This window comes from Dermacentor silvarum, chromosome 2, assembly GCF_013339745.2.
Source record: "Dermacentor silvarum isolate Dsil-2018 chromosome 2, BIME_Dsil_1.4, whole genome shotgun sequence".
NCBI classification, from domain to species: domain Eukaryota; kingdom Metazoa; phylum Arthropoda; class Arachnida; order Ixodida; family Ixodidae; genus Dermacentor; species Dermacentor silvarum.
The window spans coordinates 26,205,017-26,219,875 of NC_051155.1; positions in this window are offsets into that span (position 1 = coordinate 26,205,017).

The window sequence follows — 14,859 nt, forward strand, 5'->3', positions numbered from 1 at the left end:
GCGGCGTACGCTATCCGCCGGCTGTGTTTAAAAAATTTAACTATGAGGTTTCACGTGCCAAAACCACGATCTGATTATGAGGCACGCCGTAGTGAGGGACTCCGGAAATTTTGACCACCTGGTGTTCTGTAACGTGCGCCTAAATCTAAGTACACGGGTGTTTTTTCACCAAGCCCGAATGTGGTCCACGACCCCTTAAAAAAGAGACCCGAAACGAGGTGAGACAGAAACCTACTAGCCAACCGCGAAGTGCTTGAATTGAAGCAAGTAATGCTTCGCATTAAAGCAGGTGTATGTTATTATTTCTTTTTGAAAAAAAACAACTGACTCGTCGCTTCAAGAATGGTCTTTCGATTCTTTCTTCAACCTCTCTCACCATTTCGCAGAGTCGTGGCCCAACAAATCGTGAAAGCAAGTCTGTGCTGCCTCATCGCAGCGCTGCTCGCCACGTTCCTGGGTGCCCTTATATTCAGTAAGTGAACAGACACTTCATACGCCAGCTGACGAGATCGCACACTGTACCGTGTAGAACAGCGCGAGCGACATGGCAAGAAATGCCGAAGTAAGGCGTACGAGACGCCCAGCGTCATCGCTCGGTGGTTTTCTGCTTGGCGCTGCCTAATTGAACGGGGTGTGACTGTTTTCACAACAAATCCGTGCAGGAGCGGGGCCTCGCTTCGATGGCGTCACCTCGCCTCGATGACGTATCACCGTTTTCTTTTTTTTCCTCTCTGTTTGTCGGTGCAGTGGGTGTGCGGCGCCTCAATTCGGATCAGCTCATTCATTCCACGTGAGCGAGAAGTTGGCGCACGTATCATATTCGCGGCGAGCGTTGTTTGTTTCGCTTGTGAAAACGCGGAATGCAACAATGACCGAGCCTCCTGACCGACAGAAGGTGATCGAAAAGTACCTTCAAGGGTTACATCATCATGAAGACGGCTACTCCCATGGCTACCTGAAGTCAGACGATGAGCTTAAGCTTTTTGAGAGGTTCTTGGGTGCCGTCAACGAGAGGTATGCTGTGCGGACATCAAGAGACCTGAACAAGCCGTCTAAATGTAAGGATGCATCGACTGCTTCTTAATGGTTCTCTCTGCGCGTAGATTTATCATTGAAAAACGCAGTAGTAATTTTAACCAGGGACTCAGCACGGCAGAACGACTTGTTTTCAGTTGCAGTTAGTGCGCAACACTAGACACTTGATTTATCTTGATTCGCCTTTTTGAAGATCGGGTTATCATTGTTCTGGTTACCGGTTCAGAGTTCCCCTGGCACCGATTTATTTCGGTTTGAGTGGAGCATTGTTCTGGTTACCTCGACATGACCCGATCCTCAGAAATTTTGATAAACGTAAATTAACTCTACTGTTATTTGTCTGTTTCAGTCATGATTAGAACCGCGCATGCAAGCTAATTGTGACACTAAAAAATCAGAAAGTCTGCCCCTGTGCTCTTTGCATAAATGCTTCAGAGCTGCGCTTGAGAGTTTGTTTTGTAAGCATCTGCGCATGTTTCTTTTTTTTACATTGAAAAAGCAATCGTGCGCAACACGAGACACGCATTGCGGTGGGGCTGTACTATGGTGGCTAGACCAGAGCTGTGCTCCATGTCGTGACACGGCCGTGTGCCATCCGTGGTCCTGCTATAAGGCATAGGCCTGGTATCGAACTGTTCAAAGTAAAAAAATCAATTTTCAATGAATTCAATTGAATTCAATGTTCAATGAATGTATTCAATGAATGTATTGAATTAAATGTTAAAAAAACATGCGCAGCTCTGAAGAATTTATGAAAAGGGCACAGGGGCAGACTTTCTCATTTTTACGTTTATCAAAATTTCTGAGGAAGGGGTCATGTCGCGGTAACCAGAACAATACTCCACACAACCCGAAATAAATCGGCGCCAGGGGAACTCTGAACCGGTAACCAGAACAATGATAACCCGATCTTGAAAACGGCGAAACAAGATAAATCAACTGTCTAGTGTTGCGCACTAACCGCAACTGAAAACAAGTCGTTCTGCAGGGTTGAGTCCCTGGTTAAAATTACTACTGCGTTTTTCAATGATAACTCTACGCGCAGAGCGAAACATTAAGAAGCCGTCGATACATCCTTACATTTAGACAGCTTGTTCAGGTCTCTTGATGTCCGCACAGCATACCTCTCGTTGACGGCAGCCAAGGATCTCTCACAAAGCTTAAGCTTATCGTCTGACTTCAGGTAGCCATGGGTCTTCATGATGTAACCCTTGGAGGTACTTTTTGATCACCTTCTGTCAGTCAGGAGGCTCGCTCATCTTTGCATTCCGCGCTTTCACAAGCGAAACAAAACAACGCACGCCGCGAATATGATACCCGCGCCAAGTTCTCGCTCACGTGGAACCAGAGGGAGTTTTCGATGACCTTCTTTCGCTCAGGAGGCTCGTTCATTGTTGCATTCTGCGCTTTCACAAGCGAAACAAAACAACGCACACCGTGAGTATGATACGCGCGCCCAGTTCTCGCTCATGTGGAACGAGAGGGACTTTTCGATCACCTTCTGTCGCTCAGGAGGCTCGCTCATCGTTGCATTCCGCGCTTTTACAAGCAAAACAAAACAAGGCACGCCACGAATATGATACACGCGCCAACTTCTCGCTCACGTGGAATGAACCGATCGGAAGTGAGGCGCCGCACACCGACCGCACCGCCAAACAGAGAGGAAAAAAAGAAAGAAAGAAAATGGTGATATGTCATCGAGGCAAGGAAACGTCATCGAGTCGCGGCCCCACCCCTGCACGGATTTGTTGTGAAAACAGTCGCACTGAATTGAATGGGCATCGGTGCAGTGTTGCCAGGTCGGACGAGGCGGCGTAGTCCAAAGCTAGAGAAATTAGAATTTAGAGGAGGAGGAGGAATAAACTTTATTTTTGTAGCAGATTTGTGAGACCTAGGCGTCTCTACCTAGATAACGGCCTCGAGCCCTTGGGCTCTGGCGGCATCTTCGGCCTGCTGGATTGCCTTAAGTTGGTCTTCCGGTGCAGAGCTGAGCAGCGCGGTCTCCCACTGCTCTCTGGTCTTGTGCGTTCTATTCTGTATGGGTGTCCCAGGACAAGCCCAAACCATATGTTGCAAGTCCGCCCTTTCTTGACAGAATCTGCATCTATCGGTGTAAAGTTCTGGATAGTAGCGGTGGTAGGCCACCGGGTTCGGATATGTTTCTGTTTGCAACAAGCGCCATGCTGTCGCTTGCCGTCTACTTAGCGAGGAGTGTGCCGGGGGGAAACGGGCCCTGCCCAATTTATAGTGTTTCGTTATCTCTGTAAAGCTGGTCATCCGGTCTCTCTCCGTTCCCAGTATTTGCGTGTTACCTGCTCGGTCCGTCAGTTCTCGAGCCAGGTTGTGCGCAATTTCGTTCCCGGGAATGGAGGAGTGTGCGGGTGCCCATATAATGTAAACTTTTCGATCTTCTCGATAATTGGCTAAAATTCATAGCGCTTCCGGCGAGATTCTTCCTTTGGCATAGTTTTTGACGACGGTCTTGGAATCGCTGACTATGATGTTGGCCTCCGTGGAGGCTATTGCCAGTGCTAAGGCAGCCTCCTCCGCCACCTCAGCCTTTCCTGTTTTTACACTGCCACTAACTCTGGAGTCACCCTCTAGACTGGTAGCAACTATCGACATACTCTATTTGTGTATTCCGCCGCGTCCACATAGACCACGTCCCTAGCACTACTGAATTTTTTGTGGAGAGCTCTCGCTCTTGCGATTCTTCTATCTTCGTGAAACTCCGGGTGCATGTTTCTGGGGATTGGGGGTATTGAGAGATTTTCCCTTATTTTCCTTGGGATGTCTCCCCGCAGTCCGTGCTGTGCTTCGTAGGATATTCCGATGTCGTTTAATATGTGTCTGCCCGTCAAACTCTGCGTAAGTCTTTCATACTGCGCCACTTTCTGGGCCTCAATAAGTTCGTCTAATGTGTTGTGCACGCCGAGTGCTAGCAACTTCTCGTTTGACGTATTTGCTGGAAGTCCCAAGGCTTGCTTATACGCCCTTCTAATGATACATTCTATCTTGGCTTTCTCCGCAGCATAGAGCTTAAGGTAAGGGACCACATATACAATACGACTGATTACGAATGCTTCTATTAATCGAATAAGATTGTGCTCTTTCATGCCATAGTTCCTTTTGTATATCCGCTTTATTAGTCTAATTGTTTGGTGAACACTATTATCCAGTAGTCTAATGGTTTCCCCATTATGACCGTTTTCGGATATGCGGAGTCCCAGTATTCTTAGGCTCTCCACTATCGGTATCCTGGTGCCTTCTACTGTGACCACAATGTCCGGCGTTTCCTTAATGCTTTTTCGACCTCTGCATGTGGGTCTATAGAGCAGTAGTTCTGATTTTTGAGAGGAACATCGCAGTCCCTTGCCTCTGATGTAGTTTTCGACCGTGTTTACTGCTGTTTGGAGGATCTCTTCCACGTGCCCATCACTTCCAGCCGCCACCCAGAGGGTAATGTCATCCGCGTATAGGCTGTGTCCGAGTCCTTCTATTTTTTCGAGTCTCGCAGGCAGACCAATCATTGCCACGTTGAATAGAAAGGGGGATAGGACCGACCCCTGCAGAGTACCCCTATTACCAAGTTTGATCTCCTCCGATTTGGTTAGATGTAGAATTTTAGATTTTAGTTATGTTATAGTATACGCTAAAGTACTGTTTGCAATATTGTTATCGAGTGGCTCATCCGTCGGCATGCAACTGCTTGATGTACTTACGGGGGCTACTTTACAATTGCTAGTAGGTACAGCGGGGGCGTGGCACTGCGGGTCACGTGACTTCCGCTTAACACGTGTTGTCATGGCAATCGTGGAGCTCCTAGGTGCCTAGGGATCTAATCGCTTAGGGACTTTTGAGGCACTGTTCTCCGCTGAGCGTGGCTCTCTTATCTCCGGGACCGGCGCAGCGACCTTGCCGAGCGAAGCTCCTACGTCCGTAGGGAGCGAATCATTTAGAGCGCGTTGAATGTCTGGCGGTGTCTGGTTTGGGCTGCGCCGGCTGCGCTTTATTATTGTAACGTTTGTTCTAGTGGCCGAAATCCTTGCAGTAGTGGTGGTGTGGCATGACGGCTTTTGATCTCGATGAACTGTGGTGGTGTAAACAAGCGGATACTGCTCGCGTTTGAGCCCCGGTGCCTCGGCGAAAGGCGCGGTGCCCGGCACTGACGCGAAGCGGCGGTCGTTGGGGTGTTGCTCCGCTGCGCTCTGCAACGCCTCAAATAAAAAAATACTTCTCCAGTCACGTAGATTGCCCTCTCCCTGATAGTGAGATTATATTTGGATCATCAAAATAGTGATGCGTTTATTTAAGAATACCATCGTTTCTCTCTCGCAGGTGCGAGGACAAGCGGGTGCGAGAGAGAAACGATGGTATTCCTAAATGAAGGCATCACTGTTTTGATGATCCAAATATAATCTCACTATCTGGGAGGGGGCAGTCTACCTGACTGGAGCAGTATCCGCTTGTTTACACCACCACAGTTCACCGAGATCACAACCTGTCATGCCACACCACCAGTACCGCAAGGATTTCCGCCACTAGAACAAACGCTACAATAATAAAGCGCAGCCGGCGCAGCCCAAACCATACACCGCCAGACATTCAACGCGCTCTAAACGATTCGCTTCCTACGCACGTAGGAGCTGCGCTCGGCAAGGTCGCTGCGCCCGGTCACGGAGATAAGAGAGCCACGCTCAATGACTAGCAGCCGCCGCGCGGCCGCACAGACCAGAGCCTCAAAAGTCCCGCTGCGATTATGTTCCTAGGCGCCTAGGAGCTCCACGATTGCCATGACAACACGTGTTAAGCGGAAGTCCCGTGACCGCCCCAGCTTTACCTACTAGCAATTGTAAAGTCGCTTGCGGGGGACGGGAGCTTTCTCAAGCCGCGATACAGTGGCTTTTTTTCCCATCTCCTCAGCCATGTGACGTATTACATGTCTGGAACAATAAAATACTACTACTGCAAAAAATTATAGCCCTAATGTAGCCAAACACGAAAAGAGCAAGAAATTTCATAGCCAAATGTAGCCATATTTGCAGTTTTATCTGTGTAAACATTTTTACATTCCACTACGGCTATCTTTTATTGCGATAGCAATTATATGGACACTTCAACCGGATTTCTGCCGTCGCCGTCACCGCGAGGTTCCCTATAAAGTCCAAGGGCGATAAAGTCGTCGCCGCGCGCTCCATGCGCGAGTGACAGCGCGCGTGGGACGCGCGCTATAACGGAGAGCGACCGCACGGCGGAAAGCAAACCCGACCTTCGTCGCACGAAAGGCCGTGGGGGTATGGGAGGGAGGATGCGGGGCGACGCTGTGCTGCGGCACCAAATGCTTATCTTGCAACCGGGCGCAAGGGGAACTCGCCACTCAATCTCCCACGCCAAAGCAAGACAGCGGGAAGGCAACGCGGAAGGGAGGAGGAGGGGCAGCTTCTACTCTGCCAACAACTGCGTTTGTACTTTGCGCGGCTGTGGCGGTCGCCCGCACCGTCTCTTAAAAGCGATCTCCACACGGCTCTGACCTTTGTATGCGCTGTGCATTCGCCGCTCAGTTTCCGTTGAAGCGATAGACCGCACCAACCTTCGCTCGCTGCGGCGGCTGCGCTTGCTGCAAGCGTTTTGACAGTCGTCTGCAGTCATTGAGTGTGATCTATTCATGTTTGCTTGTGCGTGCTTGTTACGCTTGTTAATTCCACCACGCTTGTTAATTCAGTTAGTAAGCGAATGTGTCCAAGTTTATGCAGCCGATAAAACTACTATCCCTACTCCGAATAGCTCTCTACTAATTTGCTATCGCAATTGATGCTTCGCCTTTCGGGCGAAGCATCATGTCTATGTTTAATAATATTCAAACCTTAGTTTAAAGGACAGTTACAGCCCAGCCGGAATATGCCCAGGTTGATCCATTTTATATCAAGTTAGAACATCAATGCTAAGTTTTTTTTTCTGACTGAGCATAACTACCATTGGCCGTACCTTTAGGTTCAAGCTTATCAGTGGCTGGCGTTCTTATGAAACTTGGCTAATTTACAAGCGCTTGTTTGATACGGCGGAAAAATAGCGCCATCAGCATGCACAATATTTGTAGAGGATGTGTAGAAATGAAAACAGTAACGGAAAATGAAACCGTCGATACAACACAGTGTGTACAGATCACGAACACACAAAATTCACGAGGCCAGCCATAATATAGAATATACAGTGGCAACATTATCCGGCAGGTTGCGCACACCCCCATCACATTTTTGAATAAAGCATGAATAAATAGGTTTACTGCAATGAAATCTTAAGAACACTATGTTAGCGCCTTTTATAGCTTGAGTTGGAGAAGGATGCAATGTAATGTCTAATATGCAAAATTCTTCCTCTTTACTATACAAGCTCGGGCACTGCACGGGCCGATTTTTTCAGCCCGAGCCCGGCCCGGGCTCGCTTTTACGTTCGGCGGCCCGCCCGAGCCCGCTCAAAACTTTTATGGCGAGACCCGGGCCCGGGCCGGGCCCGGAAATAAGCTACGTTACCCGCCCGACCCGGCACGCCACCCCTTTACCTTAGGCCCGAGCCCGGCCCGAGACCGAAAAATACATGTTTTTCAGAGTTGAGACGGCCGAGAATAACTCGATCACGTTACTTGCACACCACCAGAAAGCCCGGGCCCGCGTGAAAAAACCCGAGCCCGGCCCTGGCCTGGGCCAAAAAGCACACGCCGTGCCCGAGCCCGGCCCGAGCCCGTGAAAAAACTGCTCTACCCGGCCCGGCCCGTGGGCCGGGCCGGACCGGGCCTGGGCTTTCGGGTAAGCCCGAGCCCGTGCAGTGCTCTAATACAAGCTTCTCTGGAAGCAACGGTGCCGTAGCGTTAGGGCAAAACTTACGTGTTCTTTTTATCTCTTGAAGGTTTTACGAGGTCTGGAATCGAAGGTGAGTGGCTGGACGAGATTTTGTGTTTGTACTTGTTGTCAGCGAACTACATAAAACGCAGTCTCACATATAAGCATAATGTAAATGCTAAACTACGTTTCAACCGCACTGTCGTATTAAACGAGTAAGCATTTGTTGTCCCTATTTTTAGTAGGTCGTGAGTTGGAGAAAACGTATCAGAAAGAAATATGGCGGAACTTGTCTCACGACGACTGTTGACGATTATGCGTTAGCATTTAATCAATATAGCCACACAACGTATTGCCACCGTCGAAACCAGTTATGTACATACCCTCTATTGGAGCGGGGCTCCCCTTCAGCGCTTCCCTAAGAACACTAGGCGCCATCTAGCGGCACCGCCGCGAAGAATGCGTCATGTATGGCGCATCATGTATACGATATGTATGGCGCATCGGTGCGTGTGAACGCTGAGAAACGCGTCATGCAACAACCGAACTCCTCTCTCGCACTTGTTTCTGGACACACTGCGCCATCTATATTGCGCTGCCGAGAAGTGCGCGCCTTGCCTTTGAGAGGACAAGCGCGGCTCGCAGGTTCCGGCGAGCGCTAAGAGTTGTTCGCTCGCTTGCCGCACACCCATTGGCCAAAGGTTCAATGAAAATCGGCGCATATCCTGTGCATTTGAGGTGCATACTGCAGCTGCGTCGGGTCGGTGTCGTGACGTCGGCTGGATTCCGCTTAACATCGGAGAAATTAAAGGGTTCTTTTTCGCTATTGTATGGCGGCACATTCCCAGTGGCACATGCTTAGTCACCCAAGTAGACGTCAAACACGTTCATTGAAGAGTGGCACACACCTTCTGGCACGTAACACAAAGTGGACAAAGTTGACACCAAAGAGGTTAATTGAAGACCAGCACAGACCAAGTGGCACATAAGTGTTCCAAGTCGGCGTCAAAGAGGTTCCTCGAGCAGCAGTGCCTAGTCAGTACCGCATCTACAGTGACTCATGTCAGCGTGAAAGAGCTTCGTTGAAGAAAGGCACTTAAGTACAAATTGGCACATAATCAGTGACGCAAGTTAATCCGATGATTGGTTTAGAACACTGTTACCTCAGCACAGCATCCCGATGCGCTAACCATTCGACCACGGACTGCCCTCTGATCCAGGTAGGCGGGAAAATCGCTAGATACAAACCTAGATAGGTAGATAGCCCCTGCAAAGTGCTTGAAGTACCCTAAGAATGCTGAGGCACTACAAGGAAAGAGACTGCGATCATAGTTAAAAAATCACCGCCCCTTCCACTCCGGGAAGATTGTCGAACAGCGAAGCTGCGTTCGTTACACTCAGTGTTAAACCATGCAAGTCAGACTTCGCAAACAGTCTATATCGTAAATATTTTGTTTCACCATTATTTCCCCTCATTTTCGCTTTTGCGTGCTTCGCGTGGTGACGATGCTTTAAAAATTTGGAGGATGCTTAATCTTCGCCTTTAAGCCTTTAACAGTAGAACGCGATACCATCCAAAGATCCCTGGCTGCTTATCAGGCTTCTTTTCTCCAAGTTCGCCTCCGCATGCGGCAGCCGAGGAGGCGAGCGTCATCTGAATGCCATTTTTGCAACTTGCAAACCGCGGCGCGCTGCTGTATGCGTGGTAGAAATGCTGGAAAAGGGGATTGTGTGTGAGTTTCCGCATAAGAGAATTATGTTTTCTCGTATATTCAAATTACAATCCGACGCTATCCGGTCTGTAGGTTGTGGTTACGTCGTACTTTACGATTTTTCTAATGCATTTTACTTTGCGCAATTCGATTAGTTCACCAGCGCCTTTCGCCACGCGGAGGGTCTGCGTGGTCGGGGGGAGGGGTTCGGGATGATTTTCTTGGCCACGGACGCCAACGCCGAGACTGTCATCGACGCCGGATTTTCTGCGACACGGGGCCTTTAACGCTATCGCGTTAAAAAAGGTACGCCCTCCGCATCAGGTCGGCTGCAATGGGAGCGAGCGTCCGAGCCGTAGTTGCATTCGCGGCCGCTTGTCTGGCCCGAACGGCTCTACTTGCGGGGGATGGGAGGCGTCGGCGTCCACGGGCGACGGCGTTCCTAGCGCGTTCTTCACGCTTTTTCTATGACGTTCCCAGACAAGAGTCCTTGACCAAAGCTCCGTGTATAGAACCAACACTAACGCGAACTCCTCTCACACTCACTCCTCTGTTGCCTACTTTTTTCGTACACCGCCATTCGTTGACGCGCCTGACGCTCTCGCCCTCCAACGCGAGTATAGGAAGGCGCGACTTACGTCAACCCCCCTCCCCGTTCTCCTTTTAATCTGCACACACTCACAGCATTGTCACAGGGGGAAAGGGGTAGCTCCAACGCCTTTCCGCTGTTGAGCTCTTCTTTTCCTCTCCTCTCCCGCTAGGTCACGTGGCCACTTCTTAGCGAAGTATTCATCACCCCACGTAGATTTCTGCCGTCCTCGACTGCGTTGCCCTTCTGTTGGTATCCATTCTGCAACTCTCATCGTCCACGGTTTACCCATCCTGCGATTTACATGGGCTGCCCAGCTCCATTTTTTTCTCTCAATGTCAATTATGATCTCTTCCTGTCTCTTAACGTAGGCGTACATGACCTCAGGTAAAGTGTCTACACGTGTGGACAATGGTTGCGGACAGGAAGACTTGCGCGAGAGCTCGTGGCCATCTTTCTTTTTTTTAACGGTCGCCTCAGACAAGCTCGGGCTTCCTTGTTTTTAAGTTCAGTAAACCACAGTACAGGCACAGAAAGGTGCGGTATTTTAATGTTGCGCAATTTATTGTCCAGAAGTTGTCGGCTTTAGTAAAAATGTTCACAAGTGCGGACACTGGTAGCGAAGAGGATACAGAAACGATGCCGAACAGTGTCGTGCCAGAGTGGCGAAGCTAAAGCGTTCGACACGTATCACTAACAAACAAAGCGCTTTCAGCGGAAGAGAGGAGTGTGATTAAGAAGACGTACACCATGCTCTGAAGATGATGCACACCACCAACAGGAGCAGCATCATGATCGCTACACAAAAGGCGACGCCCAAGTTACGGTTCAGAGTACTGTCCGACTTAACTGTTTTAGCCGCCCGCTGCGCCCGTTCCAAGCATCTACATCTACGCCTGTTCCAATAAACCTCATTTCAATTGGAGGTGCTGGGTGCGACCTGCCAAGCTTCCATCCTGGAACTCCGCATCCGTATGCTTCATCCCGTTATGCCCGAAGACGGAACCACGCCCCCGCCATCCACGGCCCTGCCGTCCACGACCTCGCCGTCCACGGCCCCTCCACCCGTCATCTCCTCCGGGGTGCCTTACCTGAGGGATCCGGTAGTCTTCAGCGGCAGCGGCGACAGTGATGTGGAGGACAGGCTATCAAGTTACGATAGGGTAAGCGTCCACAACCGATGGGATGACACCACTAAACTGAACAGTGTCATCTTCTACCTTTCCAATGTGGCTCATCTGTGGTTTAAAAACCACGAGACATATTTTTTCCCCTGGTCTGCATTCAAGGCCGCCCTCATGGCTATTTTCGGGCACCCCGCCGTACGACAGTTGCGCGCCGAAAAGCGTTTGCGCCAGCGCGCTCAGCAGTCGGGTGAGTCATTCACAAGCTATATTGAGGACATTCTCCACCTCTCGAAGCGCGTCAATGCCTCGAGCCCGAAACGCCGCAGTTTATGAGGCAAGAACTGCGTCGCCGTCACAGCGTCCAAGTCCTTACATTTCTCCGTCGAACGTAATTGCTGTTTCTGTCTAGGGAGTCTCAACTCTTGCCCTTGTGGACACTGTGCCGCCGTTTGTGTAATAAATGAAACACTCTGTCACTCCATCCGGAAAGTGACCACGCCAATTGCTGCCATAGCCCTCCGTACCGCAACAGCGCAGCATGTTCAACCGTTAGCAGCTTGTACGGCCCGAGTTGTAATTGAGGACATGATGTACATTATTGAGTTACTTGTGCTGCCATCCTGCTCTCACGACGTAATTCTTAGATGGGATTTCCTTTCACGACACAGCGCCATCGTCGACTGCGAGCGGGCAGAAGTCGAACTTTCTCCTTTATGCGATCTACATTCAGACGATTATCCTGAACATCACCCTAAATTAGTCGTCGCTGAGGAGACCTACATTCCTGTGTCCTGTGGAAGCATCGCTGACGCCCCTGTTTTGCTCGCCCCTATTGCGACATTCATAGCAAAAAAATACTGTACTGCTGCCCTTCGCGACCCTCGATTTCTCGGCTGGTTTCAGCCATATTTTCGTATGCAACCTTTTGTCCAGTCCGCTGACATTGCTCCGTGGCCAACGTCTCAGCCATGTCCAAGCCATTCAGTCCCTGCACATCGTCGACGTGCCAAATGCTACTTCTCGTGACGACCTTACTGACATGGACACTCTTTCTGCTACCGACAAGTTTTGCACCGACATCTTTATCCCATCCATCGCTGACAGTCTTACACCAGAGCAGCGTTCGGAGCTTATCGCCATCCTGTACCATTTTAGTTCTTCTTTCAACGCTATTCATCATTCCCTTGGACGCACGTCAACTGTCACGCACCACATCGACACGGGCTCCCATTCACCACTGCGGCAACGACCATACCGTGCCTCCTACAGAGCGCCATGTGATTAGTGAGCATGTCGATGACATGCTTCGCCGCCACATTGTTCAGCCCTCTCACAGTCCGTGGGCTGCGCCGGTCGTTCTCGTTAAAGGGCCCCTAAACCACCCAGAGGTCGAAATTTAGTTGTGGTGTTGCAGTTCTGCACGAGTCTGCAACAAACACGTAGCCGCGAGAATTTTTCGAAATGGTGCCGTAATAGCGGAGTTACACGCGTTTGATGATCGAAAAACGGCCCTCGCTCATTTCGCTCTTTCCTTCGCTTCTCTCCTCGTCGGCTGGTCTCCCCTCCTCGCCGAGTGCTGCTCGAAATGTCACGTGACATACGTCATCGCCAGCGCGCTTCTCAAAACGCCTACTTCCGGTTAAGGCACGTCCACGCTAGCCATACTAGCAGCCTCCTGTCTGCCGCGCGAGAGGTGTCCAAAGTAGACGGCCGGCGCCCCGCCGGTTGCACCATCAACGGGCCAATCGACGACCGCGAAGCTGCGCGCCTCCGCCACCGGCAACGAAAACATCGGCTGCTGCTGAGTGCACGGCTACCGACGGGAGACGACCGGCTCGGCTGTGCTCGCATCGCAGCCGACGGCGCCACTAATATCAGCGTATTTTTCTTCTTTGTGTACAATTATTGCGAAGAGCGATAACAACGGTAAGAAAATATTGCGGCTTGTGAGCGTCGGTAACTCATTTCGAAGCGCCGTCCGCTTTAGCTTTGAAGGGAACCGGAAAAGGCCTAGCGACGATATCGGCGCCGTCGAGTGATCAGCGGCGGTGAGGCTGCCGCACAAACGAGTCCCGGTCTCATCCTCTCTACGTACGGCAAGGAAATCTCGCCGCTCGCGAGCAAAACCGCTGTCGAACGGCGGCCCGCGAATGGCAAACGGCGTGCGGCGAGTTAGCGTGCCAGTAACGTGGACGTGGACTCGGCGCTTCGCGGCTACCCGATGTTGCTGCGGTGCCGGCGCGTAGCGTGCCGCTATAGACCCAGTGTCGCGCGCACGTCTGGAAAGGCCAACACCGTCGCACTCTATTCGCGCAGCTAATCAGACCGCTAAGCATGACTGTGTTGGAACACGAGCGATTTGGCACTTGCGTTGCGGGCTGTTTAAAATACCGATGCGCAAGCGCGCACAAGCGAGCAACACGGCAAGGATGAGCAGGGAGCGCGCGTACCTGCTAGCAGACAAACCGGAAGTCGTAGGTTCTTGTTCGACCAATGGACATCGTATCCACCGTTGACATCACCAGATTCCCCCTGCTGACGTCGTGACGACCGCTGGGGTTCCGGAAAGGCGAGGGGAGGAGGACGGCATTGTTTTTTTGGTTTTGTGGCGCGCCCGCGGCGCGTAGCGCTGCAGCGTTTGGCATCGTTGATCGTGATTGCATTCTGAACTCGATGCGCGTGTTTACTTGAAATGTTCAAAAAATATCCGAGGTGGTTTAGGGGCCCTTTAAGAAGAAGGATGACTCTATCCGCTTCTATGTTGACTTTCGCCGCTTAAAAGTTGATCACCCGCAAAGACATATACCCTCTACCGAGAATAGATGATGCCCTTGACTGTTTACAGGGGTTTGAATTGCTCACTTCACTCGACTTGCGCTCAGAGTATTGGCAGGTACCCATGGCCACCGCTGACAAGCCGAAAACTGCATTTGTTACCCCTGATGGACTTCATGAGTTCAACTTGATGCCTTTTGGCCTCTGTAATGCCCCCGCAACGTTCGAGCGAATGATGGACACTGTTTTTCGTGACTTGAAATGGAAAACGTGTCTGTGTTACCTCGACGATATTGTCGTCTTCGCTCCGGATTTCACGACACATCTTCACCGCCTCAGGTGCGTTTTGACATGCCTTACCAACGCTGGGCTCCAACTTACTCTCAAGAAATGCCATTTTGCCGTTCGAAAGTTAACCATCCTTGGCCACGTCGTGTCTAAGCACGGCGTCCAACCCGATCCCGCACAATTGAGTGCCGTTACTGACTTTCCCAGACAGACAAACCTCAAAGAAAATCACAGTTTCGTCGGCTTATGTTCGTACTTTCGACATTTTATTCGCAACCTCGCGTCTATAATACGCCTTCTGACACAGCTTCTGGATAGCTCCCGCGACCAACCATCATGGTCTCCAGCCAGCGACGAGGCATTCACTACTTTAGAACGTCTTCTCGCTTCGCCTCCTACTCTGCGTCACTTCGATCCTGCAGCTCCGATGGAGGTACACACAAACGCCAGGGAAATAGGTGTCGGAGCCGTCCTAGCACAACGAAAACCCGGGCATC